This window comes from Chrysemys picta, chromosome 9 (assembly GCF_011386835.1).
Source record: "Chrysemys picta bellii isolate R12L10 chromosome 9, ASM1138683v2, whole genome shotgun sequence".
In the NCBI taxonomy this organism is placed as follows: domain Eukaryota; kingdom Metazoa; phylum Chordata; order Testudines; family Emydidae; genus Chrysemys; species Chrysemys picta.
Window position 1 is genome coordinate 50242281 of NC_088799.1, and position 25073 is coordinate 50267353.

Consider the following 25073-nt stretch of genomic DNA (forward strand, 5'->3'; position numbering starts at 1 on the left):
TTACTTGGCCTGCCATGTACAAATCAGTGTCTGAGCACTTGGAACGTGTGGCCCATCCAGAATGATTATGACTTATGAAGCCTAACGCGGCATTGCCAACTCTCCCAATTTCACTGTGAGCCTTGCAATATTTGGTCTTTTCCTAAAAACCCCAGGACCTGGAGTCTTGTGACTTCACAAGAATCTCAGCCTTCATTTACAAGGAAAGGTAACTTTCTAACCCTCCTGGTTGTGGAGAGAAGCCTGAGAACAGGACCTGATTGCAACATAGAGGCTCAGAAACCAGAGAGCCCAGCTTTTAGTACAATTATGATGTTTAATCTCAGCATATCTGAGATTATCTCATGATCCTTGGCTGTAGGAGGCTGTCGATACTTCTATCAATCTCCTTTACCTCTTGCCCTGAAACTGACCTGCTCTGGGTGTCTCCTACTGGGCAGTAAGGCATCTGGGCTGGGGCGAGATATCTCAGAGGTTAAAAAGACTCCGTCTTCTGGAAAGAGCAGGGCAGTCATTTTCACCTAGAAGATGCCGGGAGACGGGGCTGGTTGCACAGACCATCCTGGTCTCCCCATCCCCAAAGTCCCCAGTAGCACCACGTCTTACAATTAGACCATAACAGCATGTGTGAGAGGGACCAGGTGTGCGTGTGTAGCACTAGGTGCGTGTGGATGCTCTGTGTCCCCCTGTGCACTGTGTGCACCTCCCCCACTCGAGCAATGGGTCAACCCCCATCTGGGCTGCTCTCCGGAGCTGCAGAGGACTGGGCTGGGCCAGGGGATTGCACTTTTCAATAGGGGGAAGTGGAGTAGTATCCTGGCCTGTCTGCTCCGGCCTTTCCTCATGCTGGGTGCCCCCTGGCGGTGTGTGCGCCTGCCCTGGCGGGGAAGTGGCTGCCTAGACACAGTGGAGGTCACTCACGTGTCCAGAGTGTTTGTTACACACTGAATGACTCCGCTGGGCTCTCCCTGACCTCATTGCAGGAAAGGAGGCTGCAGCCGTTCACCTGCTGTGCCAACATATGGCACGAGGCAGCTGGAGACACGCTGCACGCAGGAAGCAGAGGCAGCTGTTCCTGGTGTGCAGTAGCACAGCCCTATGCACAGCAGGGGACCTCGGGCACGGGCCCTGCTCACTAATGAAACCACACTTCACCTGGCACAAGATCTCTTCCTTAGGCAGGGAGCCTGATCCTTGCTCCTGTTAGATGTGGGAAAGGCCCAAGGGCCACCCACTAGACTCACTGGACACTGGCCCTGGATTCAAGATGCCCACTAGAAATCTGTCCTGCCTGGCAACAGAATTCCAGACATACACTCCTCACCATTCCCTCCATGCTGTGTCGACAGCACCCCCAGTAGGGTGTTCACAGAGCCTCCCAGGGGACATGTGAGCTCTCCCACCTCCAATTTCTTAGTTTTCCAGGCATTAGTGAGTGGCACTTCAGCCCGTGCTTGGGTAACACTCCTTGCCAAACTTCTAGAGAATCCCATCATGGCCAGGGCTACAAGTTGTGCTCAAGGTGGTGTCCCCGTTTTGGGTTTCCATTTCACAATAGCTGCAAAGCTGAAAATATTCCCCTGCTTCAACTCCTCCCTCTGCCATGTTGCCTACAGAACACAATGACTGGTGTGCTAGGACCATGGCTCATTATACCAAACAGGAGCAGTTCTGGGTTACCTTGTCCATTCCCTTCCACATCGCCAACCCCAAGGGATCCAAAATCATGAGCCAGGCCCCACAAAATTACAAGAGTGGTTTATATAAATCCTGATCCTCAAGGGTGCCTCTAGGTGCTTGTGAAATCAAACATCAACAGGTGGCCCTGACGTTCCCCTGAAGTCCAGCTTTGCAGCATTCCTTCAGGGAGAAGTGGTGACATCACTTTCCATTCTCCCAGTGAGTACGGTCTCCGGGAGGACTAGCCCTGAGTCTGCTCACACTTATTACAGCTCCCTGCCCCCTTCCTTAGACAGCACTGGCCAGATCTAGGTGCCGACTCCATGGATGCTCCGGGGCTGGAGCACCTATGAAAAAAAAAAAAAACAGGGTGCTCAGCACTCACCGGCAGCCCCGCTGATCAGCACCTCCCCCTCCCTCCCAGCGCCTCTCGCCCACTGCAATCAGCTGTTCAGCAGCATTCAGGAGGCATGGCAGGGAGGGGGAGGAGTGGTGGTAGGAAGAGGCGGGGGAGAGGTTGAACAGGGTGGGGCAGGGGTGGGAGCTTGGGGGAAGGGGTGGAGTGGGGGTGGGGCCTGGTGTGGAGCAGGAGTAGAGCACCCTGCGGAACTGGGGAAGTCGGTGTGTTTGGGGGTGGCCTGAACATGAGTACATGAGAGAGGTGAGCAGTGGGGTTACAACAGCACCTAAGCAGAGCAGAAGGGAAAATTTTTCCTGCAATGAAATTTTGCTGAAATATGCTGTTTGGTCAAAGCTGAGATGTGTCGGCGTCAGTGACCTTTTCCCCAGGAAGTGGGGCGAGCAACTCTTCTGCTCCATAGCCTGCTGGGTTAGGCACTGCCCTGGGAGAGCCAGGATCTAAGCCCTGTTCTGCCTGATTCGGAGCAAAGCCTTTCATCCCAGAGCACTCTCAAGCAGGCAGAGCGGGTCCCAAACCTGGGTCTCCCCATCCCATCCTGAATTTGTTTCAGTGCTGAACGAGAATAAATTTCAGAGCTTGAAGCAGAATGGGCACCCTCCAGTCAGCACTGCACCCAAGTGGGCTGGCTACCAACTCCCAGGGATTTCAGTGGGGATGGGCACCTAGCTTGCTCACTCACCACTAGGGCACTGTAATAGGGCGCTCCCTTAGCTTAATACATGCAGGCCTGCACTTTCTCTCCCTGCACTCTCTCTCTCCCTCTCTTCCTTGGGCTTAGGTCCTTAATTAGTCCTGTAGTCTATCAGTGGTTTTAGCCCTGGTATCGGGTCGTACTCCAGGGCTCCATCTCTCCTGATGGGCCACTAAAGGGTTCAGTTCCCCTTCTGGAGTGCCTCAATGTCCAGGCCACTTCCCCACAGTGGCTAATGAGGGCATGGGGGGGACCCATTCCCTCCCACTACTCCAGGTCTCAGCTTAGAGACCCTGTAGACAGTAGCCATCTGCCATGTCCCTTTATCTAAGCTGTGCCACTGCTCTAATTCCCTAGTCCACTTCCCCATGGCCCCACACTGTCTTCACTCTAACCTCAGGGTAGGACTGGCTCCAGGGTTTTTGCCACCCCAAGCAGCTAGAAAAAACAAAAACAAAAACCGCAATCGGCAGCAGCTCCACCGCGCCACTTTCTTCTTCGGCAGCACTTCAGCGGCAGGTCCTTCTCTCCGAGAGGGACCCACCGCCGAAGAGCCCAACGTGCCACCCCTTCCCCTTGGCCGCCCCAAGCACCTGCATGCTGAGCTGGTGCCTGTAGCTGGCTCTGCCTCAGGGCCTTGTCCTGGTGGAGTCCCAGCAACCAAACCAGAGCACCTTCTTGCTCCCCCTTGCTTCTGCCAGCACTAACCTGTCCAAGGTCCAGCAGCTCTCTCAGCTAACCACACACCATCAACACTCCTTCAGCTCCAGCAAGGAACTGAACTCAGTCTGGCTCTGCAGCTCTTCTTATACTAGCCAGCTGAGCCCTGATTGGCTGCTCCCTGCAGCACCTTTCTGATTGGCTGTGTGGAACACAGTAACTCTAGGCAGCTTGGAGGACCCTCTCCACTGCCTTTTTTTGGGGCGGGGTGTGGCAGGACCATGAGGCCTCCAGCAGGGGCCTCAGAGGGTCTGGTATACCCCATCACAGGCACCTCCTCCTGGCTGCTTTGGGGATTAGCTCCTTCCAGGTCTGATGCTCCCATTGGCCAGTCATTTGCATGCCCTGCTGCCTCTGTCCTTCTCTCTCTCTCTCTCTCTCTCTCTGTCTGTATGACTCAGGGTTCTCTCCCTTCTTGGCTTGGCTCTCCGGCCAGGTCACTGTGTGTTTTCCCCTTCCAGGGTATCACAGTCCCTCCGTATACACTGTCTCCAGCAGTCTTCCCATCCACTGCCTATCTGTGCTACTTCCTCAGTGGCTGGTAGGGGAACCTGGGCCTGCCCTCTACTCTAGGTTCCAGCCCAGGGACACTTGAATCATCAGCCAAGGTCTGCACTGTCTTAAACTTTGCTGCCTTTTCCCTAAGCCTTTTCCTATATCCTCTCCCCTTGTCTCCTTCCTTCCCTCTCTAATGTCCAGAGGGTGGCTACCAGCTCCTCACTACAACCCCTTTCTGCTGCCAGCTGCCTGACTTTATCCTAGCCCCACTTGTTCCTTCTCAGTTGGGCTCCATCATCAATCAGGGGCTACTTAGGCCACCTAATTCTCCCCCAGGAGCAGCCTATCAGGTTAATTAGCCCCTTCCCAGCTACCTTAATTCTTTCAGGTGAGGGGTGCAGTGAATGCCCCATCACAGGCCTGGATTAATGAAGGGACTTAGGTGTTGGGTCTCTAAGCATCATGGCACCTAGAAAACCACAGGAACACACTGCGATTCACAAAGCCTGAGTTTGGAGCTTGTCTCTCTAGGTATGTGAATCATTCTGGGGCTGAGGCAGGAACTAGGAGTATGGACACCCAGAGGGAGGCAGCAGGGCGCATGCCCAGAGGCAGAAACTTAGGCACAGGGAACTTCTGCCCTGAAAATGTAGGCGCCGGGTAAATTTATGCTCCTACAAGGTTCAACAGGAGTTTTGTGAAAAGCAGTGGAGCCTAAAACTGGGATGTGGGCACCTAACCCAGATAGAGCCTTAATCTGGGGTGTTGGTGCCTAAATACCTCGGTGAATCCAGGCCTAGATGCCCACCTGCATCTTTAAGCATCTAAATCCCTTTGTCGGTCTTGCCCTCAGGGTTTGGGGTGGTCTCCTTAAGGAGCACATGCTGTTACAGCCATCACCCTGGCAAGGAAGGCCTTGTTTTCTCCAGGTAGCCAGCTCACTCAGGCAAGGCAGAAAGAAATGGCTGTATTTCAAAAGACATTTATGGACATGAGGGCCGAGCTCACAGTGCTTTGTTGTTGGAAAAAGTCCCATTTGGGAATTATGCAGCCGCAAAGCAACACTTGGATAATATCAGAGAGAACCTTACTGTGACCTGCTCAGAGGGATGGTGGACTTGGGTAATGATGGAATACCACAGGAAGTGCACCTTCCAAAACCCACTCATTTGCTTGCTGAGTCATTATATTATGGTGTCTAAGGACTTTGCCTCCCCTGCCTATTATTTTAATTTGTAACCATTTTATATTCAAAAAGGCCTATTTCAACATGGACAGTTCATAAGAACTATAATGAAGACCCCCATCTAATGTTCCCCAGAATTTTTCTACTGCTTGTCCCATAAATAACTTGAGCAGAGACAGAGATAGAAGCTTTTAGTTGCATCTCTATTTGGAAGAGACCTTTACTGATGATACTATTAATCTGGGTCACAAATAGGAGACCTGAGCTTCCAAATCCATTTCCATGCTCCTAGTTGACCGGGAATGCATTCTTTGTAAGCAGGGAAAGCCCTTCAGCTCCTTTCAGGTTCTGTGCAGAGGGACAAAATAAACGTTCCTTGACTTTTTCAATTATTGACACACTGATCGCTGAACCTTCAGCCTTGAAGTTCTCCCTGTGACTAGCCCTTAGCAGGGAGCACAGCTCTGCTACATTTGGAAAAAGAATATGAATGACTGAACCTGCTGTCGTCCTGAGAGCTCACCCCAACGGAAGGTGCGCGGTGCAGCTGTGTGCATCTCAGGAGTGTGCATCTACTAAGAGGGATACTCCGCCCCTTCTCCACAGCCCTGGGACTGCAGTGGAGAGATGCCAGCAGAAAGTTTGCCCCAGAGTGTTTGTGCGGCACACAAGGGAACTGTATGTTGGAGGGTCATGCAGAGGATGCTGCATAGTGCTCTGTTCTATGCAAATTCCCTGTACAGCCTTGCACAGGGGAGGGCAAGGCAATCAGAGCCGCTCGGGGGGGGCAAGTGGGGCAATTTGCCCCGGGCCCCACAGGGGCCCCGCGAACCCTGGCCGAGAATCCCTTCCCTGGCTACTCACCCGGCGGCGGTCTGGGTCTTCGGCGGCACTTTGGCAGCGGGCCCTTCAGTGCTGCCGCAGATGTGGAGCAAGTGAAGGACCCACCACCGCTGCCACAGACTCGGAGCGCCGCCCGGTGAGTACAAGCACCGCAGCGGGCGGCGCCTTTTTTTATGTCCGCTCCCTCGCTTTGCCCCAGGCCCCCTGAATCCTTTGGGCGGCCCTGAAGGCAATGGGGGAGCAGGGCCTGCTCCAGGCCAGGTTAACCTAAGAATAGCCCTTCAGAAACAAGTTTAACTCCTTCAACATAGTGCACAGCATGCTGATCTCAGCCTCTAACTGCAGGAAAGTGCACAAAGTGGCTCGTTTGAATGAGACTTAACCTGTTTATTATGGCACAGGACTTTTTAAAGGCTCTTGTTCAGGGAATCTGGGAAGCTCTCCTAGCCTGGGACTCCTTCTGAGAATCCGGTCATTTCAGCTTCCATTGAAGGCAGGTGCGTGCTAATGAGCGAAGGGAGCACAGCCGCTCCAGCCAAACATGCTGCGGAGCCAGGAGTTGAATGAGGAGAGCTGTCTGCTAATAGCTCTAGGTGAGTTCTCTGCAAACCTTTGTTCACCACCCTGGATTACGGACATGTGGCAAGCCAGAGAAAGACAGGAGAGTCTGCAGGAGAGCCCATTGACAACCCAGCTGCTGCTTGCGTAGGGCTGGTTTTTTCAAAGCACAAAGAGGAGAGATGTATTAGTTGTGCTGCCTACCCCCCCCCATCCTATTTCTGTTATTGGTGCGATGCCTCCAACAGCTGACACTACCAGTGCCCATTGGCAGAACCGTCTGTAGTGTGGTGGTTTGTGTCAGATGGGAGCTGTGTTGGCAGAGAATTTGCACAGGATGCACAGAGCTGGACCTGGGCTATTGCCCTGTCTCCAGCACAAAGTATAATGGGGTTTGGGTACCCAGGTTGGGACACGTTCCTCGAAGATAGTGACAACAAACACACAGTTTCTCTGCCATCACAACCCTGGGATGAAACATCAGAAGAAATTCTCCCTGCCTGCCCGTCCCCTCAGGGCAGCACAGAATTGTTAGCTGCTTCTGAAAGCTATCTTTAAATGAACTCGTTCCTGGATGTAAATGGCACCACAGGGACTCCTGGGAGGGCCCATTTAAGCAGGTTGCTGAGAACATATTTACAAAAGTCATTATTTACAATCCTTGTTTTTCAACCAAAACATCATGGGAGGGGGCGTCAACACGTCTTTCTTCTCCTGGTCCCAAGCACTTGAGATCGCAAACCTTGAGCAAACACTTAAATTGCTCTCCTCTCCTTCCTGAGTGAATGGGATCCCCCATGGTCCCTTACAGCTCTGCTTCTCCAGCTTGGAGTGGGGTGCATGTGTGTCATTTAAAATAACCACACCCACTTCACTGGGGTATTTGCCCTCATGGAAATGACCTGCTATCCTGGCACAAGTTACTTCATCTCTCCCTCCCTTTGTTCTGACACGAGGGCCTCCTGATGTAGATTCAGGTAGGACAGTTCATAGGCAACACCACTGATATCCCTGAAATGGTCAGGCAGGGATTTTCCCATCCAAAAAAATAAAAATGGTTCCTGTGTTGATTGCCCTGTGGCCCCTGTCCCTCCTACTGTCACCGACACCAGTGCAAGGTGTGCATGAGTGGAGCATGTTGGTTGGGTGGCATTCCACACCCTCTCTGCACAGGTGGGAGTGACCACGCCCGGGGCAGGGCTGTGGAGGGTGGGGCCCTTCATGCTGGTGACCTACATGTCAGAGAGCCAGTGAGAAAACATGTTCCAGTGTGGCCAGCATTTCCAGCTGTGAAATCAGGCACTTGTAGCCATGGGAGGGAGTGTGAAAGGGAGGCTGTGCGCATGCTGGGCGTGGGTCTCATCAGCCAAGAATGACGCTGGATGCGGGTAAGTTGAACAAGTGGAACTTTATTAAACCCCATGCACTGCTTTGTCTACATGGCCACGTTGCATCCAGCCCAGCTCCCCGCACTGCCTGGCCCGCTTGTGTCCCCTCAGTGACAGTCCCTCCAGGAGCATGGGCCCAGTTCCACTGGTCATGGTCCAGCTTCCTGATTTTACAGACATTTTGATACAGCCTGACACCCAGATCCCACCCCAGGACCCTTGGCCAGAGGCTGCTAGCACCGAGCTGGGCTTGTCTTTACACAGATTCAGCTGGTCACAGGGTCTGTGAGACACTTTGGTCTCCTCAGCAGGTGACTGCACCAGGAGTGACCTTGCTCTGTGTCCATCACCTGTCTCCGAGGCCAGCCACCTGTCTCTGGAGTCTCCTCCATTCCTGAGGGGTCGGCCTCTGCATAGTTCTGTCCCTTCCTTTGGGGGTGATCTCTGTATCGCTGTGGGCTCTCTCTAGGTGCTGTGTCTGCTGGCTCCCAAGTGTCTCCTCTTCCTTCGGGTCACTCGTCCCTCCCACGCAGTCACCTTGTGAGATCTGTGTGCCACTGCACCCCTTGTGATTCCTTTAGTTCCCTCCTTCTGCTGTGTCTCTAATGGCTCGACTCGCTGGATTGTCTGTCTCTGCAGCTGGCAGGTCTGTAGCTGATCTGCCATACTCTAGTGCCTGCTTTCTCTGATTGTCGGCCATCTCCTCTCAGTGGTTTCTCCATCTTTCTGGCTGCAACAGGTCTTCCCTGCACTGGATTGTTTTGGCACCTCTGGGATGGGTATTCCAGTGTGCCAGAAATGCTATCAAAGGGGTTGAACCAGAAGAAACAGCCTTGAGTAACAGCTGATTCCATCTTACTGTTACTCTGTGGGTATGCTGGGGAGGAGGGGTGGTAGTCAAACTCCCTGTAGCATGCAAACTCCTGGAATTCTTCCAAGACAAATGGAGGTTTGTTGTCAGTGAACACAGTGTCCTGTGTGACAGGTTGGGTCACAGAGACCCCCTTGGATCTGCCACCTGACGTGCTGGAACTACCTCTTAGCCCGTTTTCCCTGCCAGCTTGGGACTTCAGTAACCTGCCTTGTTGAGCTAGACACGCTAGCCAGACACTGCAACACAGACCCAGGTCTGAACCACGTCCCCCAAAAGCTGCAGGCTTAACTGAAAACAGCTTAAGCAGTGCCCCCATCTCCAACACCCAGATACCCAGTTCTCAATGGGGTCCAAACCCCAAATAAATCCGTTTTACTCTGTATAAAGCTTACACAGGGTAAACATAAATTGTTCGCCCTCTATAACACTGATAGAGTGATATGCACAGCTGTTTGCTCCCCCAGGTATTAATACATACTCTGGGTCACTTAATAAGCAAAAAGTGATTTTATTAAATCTAAAAAGTAGGATTTAAGTGGTTCCAAGTAATAACAGACAGAACAAAGTAAATTACCAAGCAAAATAAAAAAAAAACCACGCAAGTCTAAGCCTAATACAGTAGGAAACTAAATGCAGGTAAATCTCACCCTCAGAGATGTTCCAATAAGCTTGTTTCACAGACTAGACTCCTTCCTAGTCTGGGTCCAGCAATCACTCACACTCCCATAATTACTGTCCTTTGTTCCAGTTTCTTTCAGGCATCTCTTTGGGATGGAGAGGCTATCTTCTGAGCCAGCTGAAGACAAAATGGAGGGGTTTCCAGGGCCTCTTATATTCTCTCTCTTGTGCCATATCACAGTCACAAGATGGGGTCTCTAGCCACCTGGGCAAGTCACATGTCTATGAATTATTCAGCTTTTTGCAGGCCGACACCATTATTTATATGTTAGTGTGAACAGTCCCAAGAAAGCTCAGATGTGGATTGGTGTCTCCCAAAGTCCATTGTTAGTTAAGTTGAATTACTTGAATAACCCCAGAGGCCTCATAACCTAAGTCGTGCAGAATGCAATGCCATCCACAGCCTCAGAAACCACCCTGACATTATCATCAAAGAGGCTGATAAAGGAGGTGCTGTTGTCATCATGAACAGGTCTGACTACACCATCTACTCAGGACACTCCCTACACTAACACAGGAACAAATCAACATACCCTTAGAGCCCCGACCGGGGTTATTCTATCTACTACCTAAGATCCACAAACCTGGAAATCCTGGACGCCCCATCATCTCGGGCATTGGCACTCTCACTGAAGGACTGTCTGGATATGTGGACTCCCTACTCAGACCCTACGCCACCAGCACTCCCAGCTATCTCCGTGACACCACAGATTTCCTGAGGAAACTACAATGCATTGGTGACCTCCCAGAAAACACCATCCTAGCCACCATGGATGTAGAGGCTCTCTACACTAACATCCCACATACAGATGGAATACAAGCTGTCAGGAACAGTATCCCTGATGATGACACAGCACAACTTATTGCTGAGCTCTGTGACTTTATCCTCACGCACAATTATTTCAAATTTGGTGACAATATATACCTCCAGACCAGTGGCACCGCTATGGGCACCCGCATGGCCCCACAATATGCCAACATTTTTATGGCTGACCTGGAACAACACTTCCTCAGCTCCTGTCCACTCATGCCCCTTCTCTACCTATGCTATATTGATGACATCTTCATCATCTGGACCCATGGGAAGGAGGCCCTGGAAGAATTCTACCATGCTTTCAACAGCTTCCACCCCACCATCAACCTCAGCCTGGACCAATCTACACAGGAGGTCCACTTCCTGGACACCACCGTACAAATAAGCGATGGCCACATTAACACCACCCTATACCGAAAACCAACCGACCGCTACGCCTACCTTCATGCCTCCAGCTTCCACCCCGGTCACACTACACGATCCATCGTGTACAGCCAAGCACTGAGGTACAATCGCATCTGCTCCAACCCCTCAGACAGAGACCAACACCTACAAGATCTTCACCAAGCATTCTCAAAACTACGATACCCACACAAGGAAATAAAGAAACAAATCAACAGAGCCAGACGTGTACCCAGAAGCCTCCTGCTACAAGACAGGCCCAGAAGAGAAACCAACAGAACTCCACTGGCCATCACCTACAGTCCTCAGCTTAAACCTCTCCAACGCATCATCAGTGATCTACAACCCATCCTGGACAATGATCCCTCACTTTCACAGACCTTGGGAGGCAGGCCAGTCCTCGCCCACAGACAACCTGCCAACCTTAAGCATATTCTCACCAGCAACCACGCACCGCACCATAACAACTCTAACTCAGGAACCAACCCATGCAACAAACCTCGATGCCTACTCTGCCCACATATCTACACCAGCAACACCATCACTGGACCTAACCAGATCAGCTACAACATCACCGGCTCATTCACCTGCACGTCCACTAATGTTATATATGCCATCATATGCCAGCAATGCCCCTCTGCTATGTACATTGGCCAAACTGGACAGTCACTACGCAAGAGAATAAATGGACACAAGTCAGATATCAGGAATGGCAATATACAAAAACCTGTAGGAGAACACTTCAACCTCCCTGGCCACACAATAGCAGATGTAAAGGTTGCCATCTTACAGCAAAAAAACTTCAGGACCAGACTCCAAAGAGAAACTGCTGAGCTCCAGTTCATTTGCAAATTTGACACCATCAGATCAGGATTAAACAAAGACTGTGAATGGCTATCCAACTACAGAAACAGTTTCTCCTCCCTTGGTGTTCACACCTCAACTGCTAGCAGAGCACCTCACCCTCCCTGATTGAACTAACCTCGTTATCTCCACACTGATATATACCTGCCTCTAGAGATTTCCATTACTTGCATCTGAAGAAGTGAGGTTCTTACCCACGAAAGCTTATGCTCCCAATACTTCTGTTAGTCTCAAAGGTGCCACAGGACCCTCTGTTGCTTTTTACAGATTCAGACTAACACGGCTACCCCTCTGATACTTGAATAACCCCTTCACACTATGTTGACCAAATCTGTTTTATGTGCTTCCTACAGCAAACATTTTAATTACAAGCATAGACCCAACGCTCATAACTTCAGATATAAAGATGTTACATGCATACAAATAGGATGAATATATTCAGTAGATCATAACCTTTGCAAAGATATGCTACATGGCATATCTAGCATAAAACATATTCCATTTATGTCATATTTACACTCATAAGCATATTCCTATAAAGCATTATGGGGTGCAACGTCACATCCGGAATGCTACATCTCGCAAACAGGCGTTCAGTTCGCCAATGACTGACTTGCTTCTGGTATCAGGCAAGGCATTGAGTGGTGAATAATAGTCCACTGTGCTGCTTTTCCTTGAAGGTAAATACACCTGCTCCAATCTTTTCCCATGGTTGGGTGGGCAGCTCACATGGTAACAGTCTCTTTCTGCTGGTGGTTATCACACGACAGGCAGGTGTCCCATCCTTCCACCAAGCAGCAGAGTTGCATGTTTATGTTTCTGCTTCTACCAGTATATGGCTTTTCTCTCCTGGCCACCCTGCTAGTATTGCTCTCTTGACTAGATGTCCTTTTCCATCACCTCTTTGATTTCCATCTGCTTTGCTGTTGAAACTAGGATACTGAATCCATTAACATGCTGCAGTGTGCCCTGAGCCCCTTCCCCCAGCTTGCTGATGCTGGGTATATATGTCCTGCTCAGTGTGCTAGCTCACACCAGTAATAGTCCTTGACAGTGACTGGTCTCTAGCTGGAAGCACTGAAGGCACATCAACATGGGTTGCAATCTCTTTGGAGCACTAAGAGGTGGCTTTGCCATGATTGTCTCTAGGGGTCTGTGGTCAGATTGCCCTATTGCTGGGTGGCCCCAGGTGTCCTGATGGAATCATTCCACTCCAAACACCACACCCAGAAGTATTTTTTTTCTATTTGGGTGGATCCCTGTTCAGTCTCTGACAGGTCTCTGCTGGCGTAAGTGACCGGCTGCTCCTGCACCCAATCCTTTCTCTGATGCAACACGCTGGAGTGTCACTCTCCTGCCTGGTAATATTTCAGGATGGGGCAACCGTTATCATTTGTTTCAGTGTGTTAAATGTCTGCTGTTGGGGATCTGCCCGGTCCCACTCAACATCCTGCCATGTGAACTGACGAATGGGTTCCATTACTGCAGCCAGGTGTAGACAGAACATTTATCATTCCTATTAGGCACCGTTCCTCTTTCACATCTTCTGGAGCTGGCAGGTCTGACTGCCTTGCTCTTGTTGGGACCTGCTTTCAGTCCCTCTGCTGTGAGCAGGTGTCCAATGTATGTCATCTCAGTCTGAGCCTGAAATGTTCTTGGACTCCAGGAGAGAATCATCATGTCACCACCGCTGTCCAGTGTGCCCTCCCACTTTTGTACAAGTCTGGCTGAATCTTTTTGGATCCTTCCTCTGCTCTGGCACACGCTGCTAAAATGGCTCAACTTGCCACGTTCCTTGCAATGCTGTCCAATGCAGGGACTCTACCTGCTCATGCCGTCTCCCTCGGTAAGTGCATCTCACAATGAGTATGAAGCCCTGGCCACCTGTTCGCCTTTGCTGTTGTCTCACTGTACATACTTCTGGGGCTGTTGTGCCTCCTAGGGCTGTCATACTTTCTCTTGCAGCTTCCACTGCACATCCCATGGGTAAGCATCTGTCTAGTCTGAGATCGCATTCCTGGAGCAGCCGCTTCCGCAGGCGGGATCCCAAGTGCCGCACACTGTCCTGTCCTGAATCAGGGAGTCTGACAAGTCCCCAGAATCGCATGTGGCAGCCAGTGTGCGTAAGGCAGTAGCATAGGGGGCCATCCCCTTCCCTTAGGATGGGTCTCTAGTGACAAACCAGTCCTCCCTCATTCTGTTTTGAGGAGCAATAGGTCCCCAGGGCTCCTAGGACTCCTGTGAGGCCATGGTGAGCTTCAGAGTGAGTGCAGGATCCATCGCTGGGCTAGGTTTGTGTCTGCAAAATCCAAGGCTTCAGGGGTCATCATACCATGTGCCACGGCACACGCCACCAGCTGCTGCACTGCAGAGAACTCACCACTCCTGTGCTGCCACCACGTTTCATTTGCAAAGAGTGAGGCTGGAGGCGGGTAAGCTGAACAAGTGGAACTTTATTAAACTCTGTGCACTGCTCTGGCCTGACCTTGTTGCTTCCAGCCCGGCTCCCCACACTGCCTGTTCTCCTGGTGTCCCGTCAATATCAGTCCCTCCAGGGAACATGGGCGCTCTGACTCCAGTTCCATTGATCATGATATGGGCATGGATCCACATCTGCATTCCCCTTTGTCTATCACCACTGACAACTTCACTATCATCCCTGGCTCTCAAATGAATCATCTTGGCAAAACCCATCCCAAGGAGAAAGGATGGGCCAAACTGGGTGCTCTGAAGTGTCCCTAGCCTCTGTTTGCCAGAAGCTGGGAATGGGAGACAGGGGATGGATCACTTGATGATTACCTGTTCTGTTCATTCCCTCTGAAGCACCTGGCATTGACCACTGTTGGAAGACAGGATACTGGGCTAGATGGAACATTGGTCTGACCCAGTCTGGCCATTCTTATGTTCTTTTTAACACAGGGCAGGTGGGGAGGATGTGGCGTCTGTGCACTGTCTCTTTAAATCTGCAGACGGAACCTGGGCAAGATCTCTGCAGTGAAGAAGAGAAAGAGAGGGAGCAGCATTAGGGATGACACTGTTTTTTTTATTCCAATAAAGTCCCTTGTTCCGTGTTAGAGGAAAGCGGCTGCTTCTGTCATTCGTTTCCACTGTCACTTTGCTTTTTACTACTGGTGCCCTGGTGGCCTCATGCTCCAGCCAGCAGATCCCTCTCTGGGCAGTTGAGGTGGACTAGCTGGTGGGAGCCTTTTAGCTCATGGCTAATACTACATTAGTCAGGTGCTGCTTTCCCATCTAATCCGCTTACCACACTAAAACGCTTATTACTTAACAAATAACTCTGCCCAGGAGAGCTTAGTGCTAAAGATGTTTGGAAGCTTATCTTTAGCAAGAGCTTAGAACGTAGACGTACGCAAGCAAGAAATCACGTGTGTCACCCTCATCTACCTTTGACCACCCCTGGGTGACAAGTGGACATAGAGAGTTGAGGTGAAGGAAGGAAAAGTGCATTAGTCTTTGAATAACCCACTCAGGCTGCAAAGTCAGGGCTTTCATGCCATCGGAGGGCAGAGAGGATTCACGCCAAGGAAGGGAATCCCAGAACAGAAGGCCCCTCGCAACCTTCTGTTCAGTTTGGTGTTTTTTCCGTGCAGGTTCTGGAGTCAGGGACCTGGCTCTGATTCCCTTTGCAGCATGCCCCACCAGGGGTTGGTGGTCAGGGGGTCCATTTTGACAATAACCAAATAATTTCCCCTTTTGTCTGAGGGTCTGAAATCACTTTGCAAACATGAATGATGCTTCCTAACAACCCTCTGAGGTCCATCTGACTAGGTCCACCTTATGGCTGAATAAACTGAGCAGAAAGGTGAAGTACTGTCACGTCACATAGTGAGTCATTTGTAGGGTCACGAATAAATCGCTAGACATCACATTGCCCCAGGATTGTATGTGATTTCACTTTCCATGTTTTGAGCCTCTGGTTAGAGCTGTGCAGGAACCCCAATTTGTTATGTGGGACATTCCACCATTTCAAAAGTTGTTTTCATTGCCAACAGAATTTTTGAAAACTTTTTGTTTCAGGTCAATCGAAACAATTGTTTTCAATCAAATCAAGTCATTTTGTTCCGATTGCAACCATTTAAAAGTTTTATTTCACATTCTGATTTATAAGAATATAAAAATAATATACATTTTGCAACAAAAGGTCATTTTGAAATGAAGAATCAAAATGTTCCACTCTGTTCTGATAAGGTCAAAAAGGAAAGTTTCAACCTTATTGAAATGCTTCGTTCCAGTGTTTTGGTTTTTGTTTGTTTGTTGAAATCAGCACGTTCGATTTCAGAGATCAGAAAGTTTTGATTTGGACAAGATGGTATTTTCCACCGAGAAAACATTCTGTCCGATAACTGTTGATCTCTCTCCAATGCTCGCTAGAAGCATTTACAGAAAGTATAAAACCTAGGGTTACCATATTTCAGCAAGCAAAAAAGAGGACGGGAGGAGCCCCGCCCCCGTCCTGCCCTAGCCCCGCCCCTGCCCCTCCCACTTCCCGCCCCCCTCAGAACCTCCAACCCTCCCCCCGTTCCTTGTGCCCTGACTGCCCCCTCCTGGGACCCCTGCCCCTAACTGCCCCCCAGGACTCCACACCCTACCTAAGCCTCCCTGCCTCTTGTCCCCTGACTGCTCCCTCCTGAGACCCTCCCCCCATCCTAACTGGCCCCCTAGGACCCTACCCCCTACCTGTACCCTGATTGCCCCAACCCTTATCCACACCCCCACCCCCAGACAGACCCCTGGGACTCCCACGCCCCATCCAACCACTCCCCACCCCCTGACAGCCCCCCCCAGAACTCCCGACCCATCTAAACCCCTCTGCTCCCTGTCCCCTGACTGCTCCAATCCCTCTCCCCACCCCTGCCCCCTGACAGCCCCCCCCAGAACTCCCAAACACCCCCCCCGCTCCTTGTCCCCTGACTGCCCCCTCCTGGGACCCCTGCTCCTAACTGCCCTCCAGAACCCCACCCCATACCTAAGCCTCCCTGTTCCTTGTCCCCTAACTGCCCCCTCCTAAGACCCCCCAAACTGCCCCCCAGGACCCTACCCCCTACCTGTACCCTGACTGCCCAAAACCTTCTCCACCCCCCCTAAAAAGCCCCCCCCCGAACTCCCAACCCCCCCTCCCCGTCTCTTGACTGCCCCCTCCAAAATCTCCCTGCCCTTTCTCCTGCCCCCTGGCCCCCTTACCCCGCGGGTCAGAACATGGTGTTGGGCTCTGTGCGGAGCCGGACACGTGGGTGCACTCCCCAGCGCAACACACAACCCGGTCCCTGCCCCTGCACAGTGCTGCCGGAGCGGGGCGCTGGGCTGCAGGGGAGGAGGAGCTGCCGAGGCCGATGCAAACGGCCCGGCAGGCCGGCCAGCTCAGAATGCGGGGAGGGAGGGGGGGAGGAGGAGCTCTACAGCTGCTCCGGAGTCCAGCCCGGCAAGCTGCGGGGGAAGGGCTCTGGCTGCCAGAGCCCCATGCGAGCGGCTGACTTTCCTGCAGCCCTCCCAGCCGCGCCTCGCTCTGCATGGGGGGGGAAATCCCGGACATTTTTAGTGATTTACAAATTCCCCCCCGGACGCTATTTTTAACACAAAAAGGAGGACATGTCTGGGTAAATCCGGACGAATGGTAACCCTAATAAAAACACTTAGCAAAAAATAACCCAGCAAACAAAAAAGTCAAGGACTTTCCACACCCCTAAAGAGAAAAACAACCCCTTCTCCTCCCCCACCAGCCCCAGGAAGAGCTGTGTTAGGAAATAGACGACGGGCTTTGCAGTGACCTGAAGGTCGGCAAACTCTGGCTCTGTCAGACCAAACACTGGTTGCTTGCTAGGCCAGGTGCAATCCCGAACTGAGCAGAACCAGCTGCTGTCTTTGCTCTGTCCTAGACTCCGTGCTGTGCTCCTGACCGATGGAAACACTGGGAATAAAGTCAATGGCTGGCAGCATTCCCTTCCTTGCTATTTCTGTCCCTGTGTCTGCTCCTGTGGCCCTCACTGTGGGCTAGGGTGACCAGATGAGAGGAAGAAAATATCGGGACACATGGGGGGTGGGAGGGGGTTTCCACCAGCGGGAAAAAAAAAAAAAGCCGAATGCTGCCGGTGGAGCAAAAAATAAAAAAAGCTGCCGGCTTTATCGGGAATAATTGCGTCCCGGCCGATCTTTGGGGACAAACACCTAAATATTGGGATGGTTCCGATTTTATCGGGACACCTGGTCACCCTAGTGTGGGCTGGGGCTCATCCTCTGCTTTCTGTTTCTCAGTCCTTCATTATCTCTGCCCTTACCTGTCTCCTCCTGTCCCAGTCTCTGTCCTTTCCCTGGGCACGTTTAGTAGCAAGGGTTTGCTCCACAGCTCCTGAAATCAGTAGCAGCCTTACCCTTGCCTCGAATGGGGTTTGGCTCAGGTCTCAGGAGAAGATTGCTGTCTGAGGGGTGTAGCTCTATGCTTGGACCCAGCAGCACTTTCCCCTGGCGGAGTGCAGGGGTGCCGAGTTCGGCAGGCTCCTTCCATATCAGTGCAGAACAAAATGCAGGAGGCGGTGAGCCAGTGTCGATTTGCCTCCGGCCTTGTGTGCTACTCGAGCCTGTTGATAACAGTCTTTCTCTGCCACTCCCCATCTGGAAAGGAAGGATCCTTTTCGGGCAAGTTGCTTCCAGCATCCATCCTACACATGCTGTTGTCGTGGAGCAGGACATGAACTTGCTGCTCCTGAAACCAGCCTGAGACGCCCCAGAGGGATTAGTTCAGGGTCTCTCAAATGGCTGTACAGGGCGGACCCCAGGGTAACCAAGAGGAGATGGCCTTCTCACCACCCTTCACGCAGGCCAGCTTCCCACATCCCCGAGACAACTGCTGCCATGGAGAAGTATCACTAGGGAAGTAGCAAATGTATCCTTAACTGTGGGAGCCAGCAGCATGCAACCACCGGTTCCCCACAAGCCCAGGGACCTGCGCTCCATGGAGCAGTGCTTGCCCAGCCCTGAGAACGTGGGAAATGCTACGGAAGAGCTCTGTGCTAGTAGCAGTAGGTGGGAATACCAATACCTTGAATGACTCCCCAGCCCCTGAATGACAGCTGGGGGGGGGACTTGTCAGCCCCTCAGAAGACAGCTAATGTGGGGGGCAGGGGAGAGCATAGCAGCAGGGCACCCCCAGAAGCTCCTGGGTAGTGTGAGCTGGCCAGCTGGGACTCCACTGCAAACATTGGGAGAGTGGGCAGAACCCCCTCGCCCAGCCCCAAACCCGAGTGGTGCTACCATCCTGTGTACAGGGCAGAATGCCCAGAGCAGGAGTTGTGCTATTGCAGGGTGTGGGGTGGATTTGCTCTCCAACCTCTCTCCCAGGTCTCTCCCCCACCCAGGCCAGAAAAAGTGTATGTTTGCCTAGACCAAAGCCCTGTGGTGGGTTAATCTGGCCCTAGACATGGCGACCCATCTAGAACCTTCTGCAGCCCACTGGTGGGTCAGGAGCTGCTGTTTGGGAAATGCTGCCCTACAAGTTGTTTTGCTTCATGTCAGAAGAGGGTTCTGCCTTTGAAGAGGTGCTGCGTTGTTGTTAGTTTTGTGCTGTGATTTATTTGGGGAGCTGTCGCAACCAGCAGGAGAGTTTGCTTGCTGCCCAGAGGCTGCTCTGAAATCTACTCAAATCATCTGTAAACAGGTTTCCCCTCCAGCTCCAGAACTCCAGCCTGGTAAGCCCTCCTGGTACTTAGACAGCACAGAGACTCCACCAGGTACCTTCACCAGGTGTCTAGTCTTATTTCTTGTTTTGCATTCCAGGTACAACACAATGTAGCAGCAGGTCAGAGAGGCCTCCTCCCTGGCTCAAGTGTTTTCTATTGTTTGATTTTTTTCCCCAAGCTAGCCAGCTGATGAGCTAATTAGTTCATCAGACTCCCTGCAGACCCAATTAGACTAGCTAACTCCCTCCTACTCTAACTGCCTACTGCTTTGTGTGTTCTAAGTGACCAGGGTGCTGGCTCCCAAAGGGGAAGCTATTTATAGCAACCAACAGCCCCCTGTCACATCATCTTATAGTTAATGTAGTCAATTAGCATCTGTGCTTGCTGTACAATTGCTTCCTGGGAGCAGGGTTTTGGGGTCTGAGCTGAGATTTCAGAAAGAGGGGTTACCTGCATGCTGTTTGTGACCACCTCTGTTCAAGGACTGGTGTGTATAGAGTAATGTAAACGGGTTACATTAAGAAAATGCCTAGACTCTACAGCACTGATTTCTCCTTCAATAAGAAACAGGTGTGCAAAGCCCCAAGAGCTGCACTCACTCGGCAAAGGGGTGACCTGAGGAATATTCTCCTATAGTCACTTTAAAAATCACTGTTTCAAGGAATATTCCTGCCAGTAAGTATGTTTCATGGAAAACTAACACAAAAGTGGTGTGAACAGCATGCAAGTGAATTTGCTTAGAAGTCTGAATATTTGTGGACTATTTTTTGCATCACTAGCTCAGTTCTAGTCAGAGCTGATACTGAGGCCTGCAACGGGTTGGACACATCAAAGATGGGAAGCTTAGTGACCGTTACTAGAGATCTGACCATTTTCTGGGTCTCCCTGTTCAGCTCCAAATATCAGCAAAGAGGGGGGAACTCGTGATGCAACCACTCCCAACTGGCTCTTTATTCCTTATAAATAAGATCAGTTCTGAGGATCTGTTTCAGAAACTTCAATCCACCCAAGAGGCGAACTTTTAACCCACTGGTTTTTGGGTTGTTCTCTATGGAGAAGTCAGTGTTTATTTTAGCACAGCTTGGTGTTGTTTGACAGGCAAGAGGCCTGCTTTGTAAATACTGGAGAAAGGCCAGACTTGTGCAATAATTCACTCATGGCATTTAGTGGGGAGCTGTGCAACCAAACAGTGTAATATTGGTGCTGCCCTGCGGTTAGAACCCAACAGTAATTCTAGCTCACTACTAAAGTCTGAATATTCTAACAGGGTAGCAGGACCCTCCTGTTCCCTGTCCAGATCTCATTGGCCTGCCGTAAGGCTCTTGCATTTGAACTATCCATCATTGGTACATGAGTATTCTGTTTATTTCCATCTTAGTGCATTTCAGTTTCCGGGACATGTGACTTTTCCAGCTGTTGTTCCCTGCATTGTCGTTTCTGTTCTGCTCTCCCTCCTTAGGCGTGAGATCCACCATCAGATTTTGGCACCTACCTGCCACTTTAGGTGGCAAAGTCCAAAATTTAGATCCTAAAAATTCCCACTCAGCTGCCACCTAACCTTGTAGGTGCCTAGGTTTCTACCGATGAAGTCCCCTAAATGTCTGCCTGGGGGTGTGCACACAGCCACCTGGCTCATGCCTACATTTAGTGTGATCCTTGAGCTGGCATTGTCCCACCTGTCTCACCGGTGGAGCCTGAACGGAAAATGCCTCACAATGCACAGCTGCAGGAGGTGCCACCTTGTAACCTTTCAGCAGGGCCTGGAGCACCCACGATGTGGGCGACCCAGGTGGACATCTCTCTGCCTGAGAGATGCACGGAGTGGAACCCAGGTCTCCCACCTTGCACATGACCCCTGGACTATGTGGACAAGACAGCGTGAGATAATGACTCAGTGGCCCAGTGGTTAGGGACCTCCCCCGGGAGATGGGAGTCTGAAATTCAAGTTCCTGCTCTAATGAGCTAGCACCTAACTCCCTTTGAAGGGTGAGGCTTAGCTACACCCCTGTCCTCTCTGCAGCTTGCTGGTATTTGTGAATCCTTTCTGAGGTGCCCAACTTTCACCATACATTGTCCAGGGAGCCTAGATGCCTGACTTGGGGTTGCAGATTGTACGGGGCAGGTAGGCACCTAAATGTTGCAATGCTGAGCCTACATCCCCTTTGTGGATCCAGCCCTAGATGTCAAACATTTTGAGTGAACACATATGCTATCGTAAGACAGCGTGTCCTAAAATGTGGGGCAAACACATTGTATTTATTGGGGCGCAGGAAGGGCTATCTCAGGGGGTGTGGACAGACCTCTCAATTGTTCTCCACAGTCAGAAATTTCCAGTCCTTTCCTTTCTTTCAAGTAAGTCTCAAGCTGCTGTGGTTGCATAAAAAACAAAACAACCCCTCCTTCAAAACATGAAGCTAGTGTAACCAATGCAGAACTGCCTGGCTGAGTTTGCAGAAAGCCTGAAGCAACAGCTGTGAGAGGTTTGTACTGTCCTGTGCATCTCGGCAGGCGCTAACTCAGAGGCCAATGAGAACACTGAAAAGATCAATATTGTTAACCATCTCACTGCTGAATCAAACACGTACAAGAGGTGAGAAGCATCATATTATGAAGATCTGCTCCAGTGTTTCCAATAGGGTGTCTGTGTGTCAGCATAACAGACTCGCTGTGGAAGAGAGGGCATGCAGACGCTGTATAATTTAGTACGAGTGCCTTTTAGTAGCACATGTGAGGATTACTGTTGATTTTATTTTCCTGAAGCAGGGCTCAGCTTTCGAAAATTTGGGAAATTGTCTTAAGAGAAATTGGTAGGGAGCCTGATGTAGTGGCTAGTGCCTCATTCGCTCCTTGGTACAATGGCAATAATTAATAATACCTGCATTCCAGGGGTGTTTGTAAGACTTTACTCATTGAGTGTAAAAGATTTTGAGACTTCTCCTTCTCAAAGCCCTCCTAGGGTTAGTGATAGATTTTGTCCCTTTGAGATCTGTACAGAATGCCCTGGACTCATCCCTGTGAGATGCTCCAGCACCTTCCTCATTCTGCCCCCCCCCCCGCCCCAGTTACTGGGAAGCGAGGCTACTCCTTGCTTCCAAGCAGGACGTGAACAGGTTGCAGGACCAAGACCAGGCGGCTGGGTGACGATTGGAAGAGGAGCTGGCTGCACTGGCAGCAGTCAATGTTATTCTTAAACATTCATCATTCTACTCGTGCATGTTTAAAATGGGTCAGGCATCCTTGAGAAAATAAGAGCTCCAATTAGGCACCTTCAAATAGGCTAAAGCAAGTTTAGGTCAATGGTGCAAAATATTGGGCTGGGCACTAATCTACTACCAGAAAATTCAGTGCATGGTTTGAGGATTCTGCTCTGCAGCTAAAGCCACTTTGTGCCCATGGTTAAACCCCACAAGAATACCTTTGGAGTGAAAACTCATATGGGTCAATGGCACTTTAAATGATTTTTCCTGGGGCAGGGTGTTGTCATGGCCAATTAGGGGGAAAGCCTTGGTTTGTTGTATTTTTTCAGGGTTTTCCCATGCCGCCCCCCCCTCCAACTCTTTCTTTTATAAGGGTTGGCGCATTAGTGTCATTAGAAATAGAGAATATTGTATTTATTAGCACTGATCTTTGATTGGGAAAAAAAAAAGTTTAGTTACAATAAAAATGGAGCAAAAAGACCAAAGCAATTTAAAGAGGAATTAAATACAAAGAAACATGCCTGATTATTGAATTGACGTGTATGTATAGAGATAGATAAATAATCATAACTTGAGAGCTCAGCTGTTGTACAAATGTGGGAAAGCGTCAGCACTCATTTAAAGGGACACATCTGTGTAATACATTCAATAGCTGCCAGAGAAACAAGTCTTGTTGTGCATGTGTCTCTTATTTCTCCCACCAAATGAGCATTTCTCCATCAGGGCCATGCCTGCCCGTCTAGCTAACTAAGCTGCTTTAGCAGGAGATCACACTGCTCTGTCACATCTGTAGTTCACTCTGGTAGTGTCTCAGCTAGCCACTCTAAAGCCAAGAAGAGAGAGATAGATCTGAAACCTCAACCAGGAGGACGTGATGCTTAGCTCAGGGGCAATGAAGCAGAATGCCCAGCGCTTCTTGTAAACAGTTCATTTGGGATTTCATCACAGAACATGCAGTCAGAAAGACTTGGGCACCAGCTGGAGGGAAGGCTGTAGTACCTAGATGTTCCCTGCCTGCCACCCATCTAAGTCTCTGCTGTGTTCTGGAGCTGCCATATTTAGAACACAAGTTCTGCCTTCTGGATGCTCCATTGTGTTGTGTAAGAGTTGGGTTGTTAACCCAGAGTCCTGGCTGTCATGTTTTCCCTACATACAGGCTGGTCTACACTAGGGTGGGGGGGATCGAGCCAAGATACGCAACTTCAGCTACACGAAAGCGTAGCTGAAGTCGAAGTATCTTGGATCGAATTACCTGGGGTCCACACAGCGCGGGATCGATGGCCGCAGCTCCCCCGTCAACTGCGCTACCGCCGCTTGCTCTGGTGGAGTTCCGGAGTCGACGGTGAGTGCGTTCGGGGATCGATATATCGCGTCTTAATGAGACGCGATATATCGATCCTGGATAAATCGATTGCTACCCGCCAATACGGCGGGTAGTGAAGACGTACAGACTTTGAGTGCAAGTGACCTGCTACTTTAGATTAAGGGACAGTAATAACACAAGAAAGAACGTAAGTGAAATCTCCATGGGAGAACACCATGTGTACATCTCTTCTGTAAGAATCTGCATAGGAACTGAATACAAAATGGCAACTGCCTCCAACAAAGTAGACTTCTAGCAATGTGAAGGGGTAGAACAGAGAACCCAAATCTGTCACTTACATGGCTACAATCATAGTCAGAGTTAAAAAACAGCAGGGACCATTAGCCTGACTTCCTCTACATCACAGACCATTGCATTTCACCCAGTTAGCCCTGCATTGAGCCCTCATTACTCCCATGTTTATGTAGCCAAGGGTCACATTAGCCCCACAGCATTGTCCTAGATCTTTTTCAGAGTCCCTGCTTGCCAGGACACAGTCCCCCAGTCTGTTGGTGTGGCTTGTGCTTCTTGGTTCTAGCTGTATAATTTTGCATCTGGCTGTATTAACACACATTTTGTTTGAAATGGCCCAGCTTACCAAACCATCCAGATCCCTCTGTGACCAGCCTGGCCTCATGGTTTACCTAGTTTGAGAATCCTGCCAGTACTTAGGTGTGAATGAGGCTATGGCACTGCTTGGCAGTGTCAGGTTGCTGGGGGAAGGGGGGGGTTGTGCATGCCCACTGGCCAAAACTTACCGGTAGGTGCCTAGGGGCTTTACCGGTGGAAACTCAGGGGCCGCGGTAATTCAGGTGTCTATAAGGTGAGACAGCAGCAAAGCAGGGTGTTGAGGATCTCATTAGCACCTAAATGTTGGATTTAGGCATCTAAAATGGCAGTTAGGCATCAGATACCTTTGTCGAGCTAGCCCTTAGTCATCACCGACCCACACCAGGCTGCAGGGGACTTTCCCTCATTTATTTTGGTAGGGCTGCCTTAATTACACAGCTCTAAGGCAAAGAAGGGGCTGGGGGACTGTATTGGGCCAGGTCCCCCAACATACAAACATCTGGGCTTGGGGGATTCCCAGAGACACACTCCAGGGCCTGACTCATCAATGTGCATCGTTCACATCCCCATCTCGGATTTTCTCTTATAGAATTTTCTAGATGTTTGGCTGAAAAGCAAATGATGGTTACAAAAAC

The 25073-nt window shown here is 50.6% G+C and overlaps 1 long non-coding RNA gene across 1 annotated transcript; it reads right to left on the reverse strand.

The window, feature by feature from the left end:
- Nucleotides 1–11933: 11933 nt before the first annotated feature.
- Nucleotides 11934–17237, reverse strand: LOC135973341 (uncharacterized). Its single transcript, XR_010590149.1, has 2 exons — nucleotides 16820–17237; nucleotides 11934–14606 (listed from the first exon to the last, which is right to left on the reverse strand). It is a non-coding gene; the product is annotated as an uncharacterized LOC135973341 (long non-coding RNA).
- Between the last annotated feature and the right edge of the window lie 7836 nt (nucleotides 17238–25073).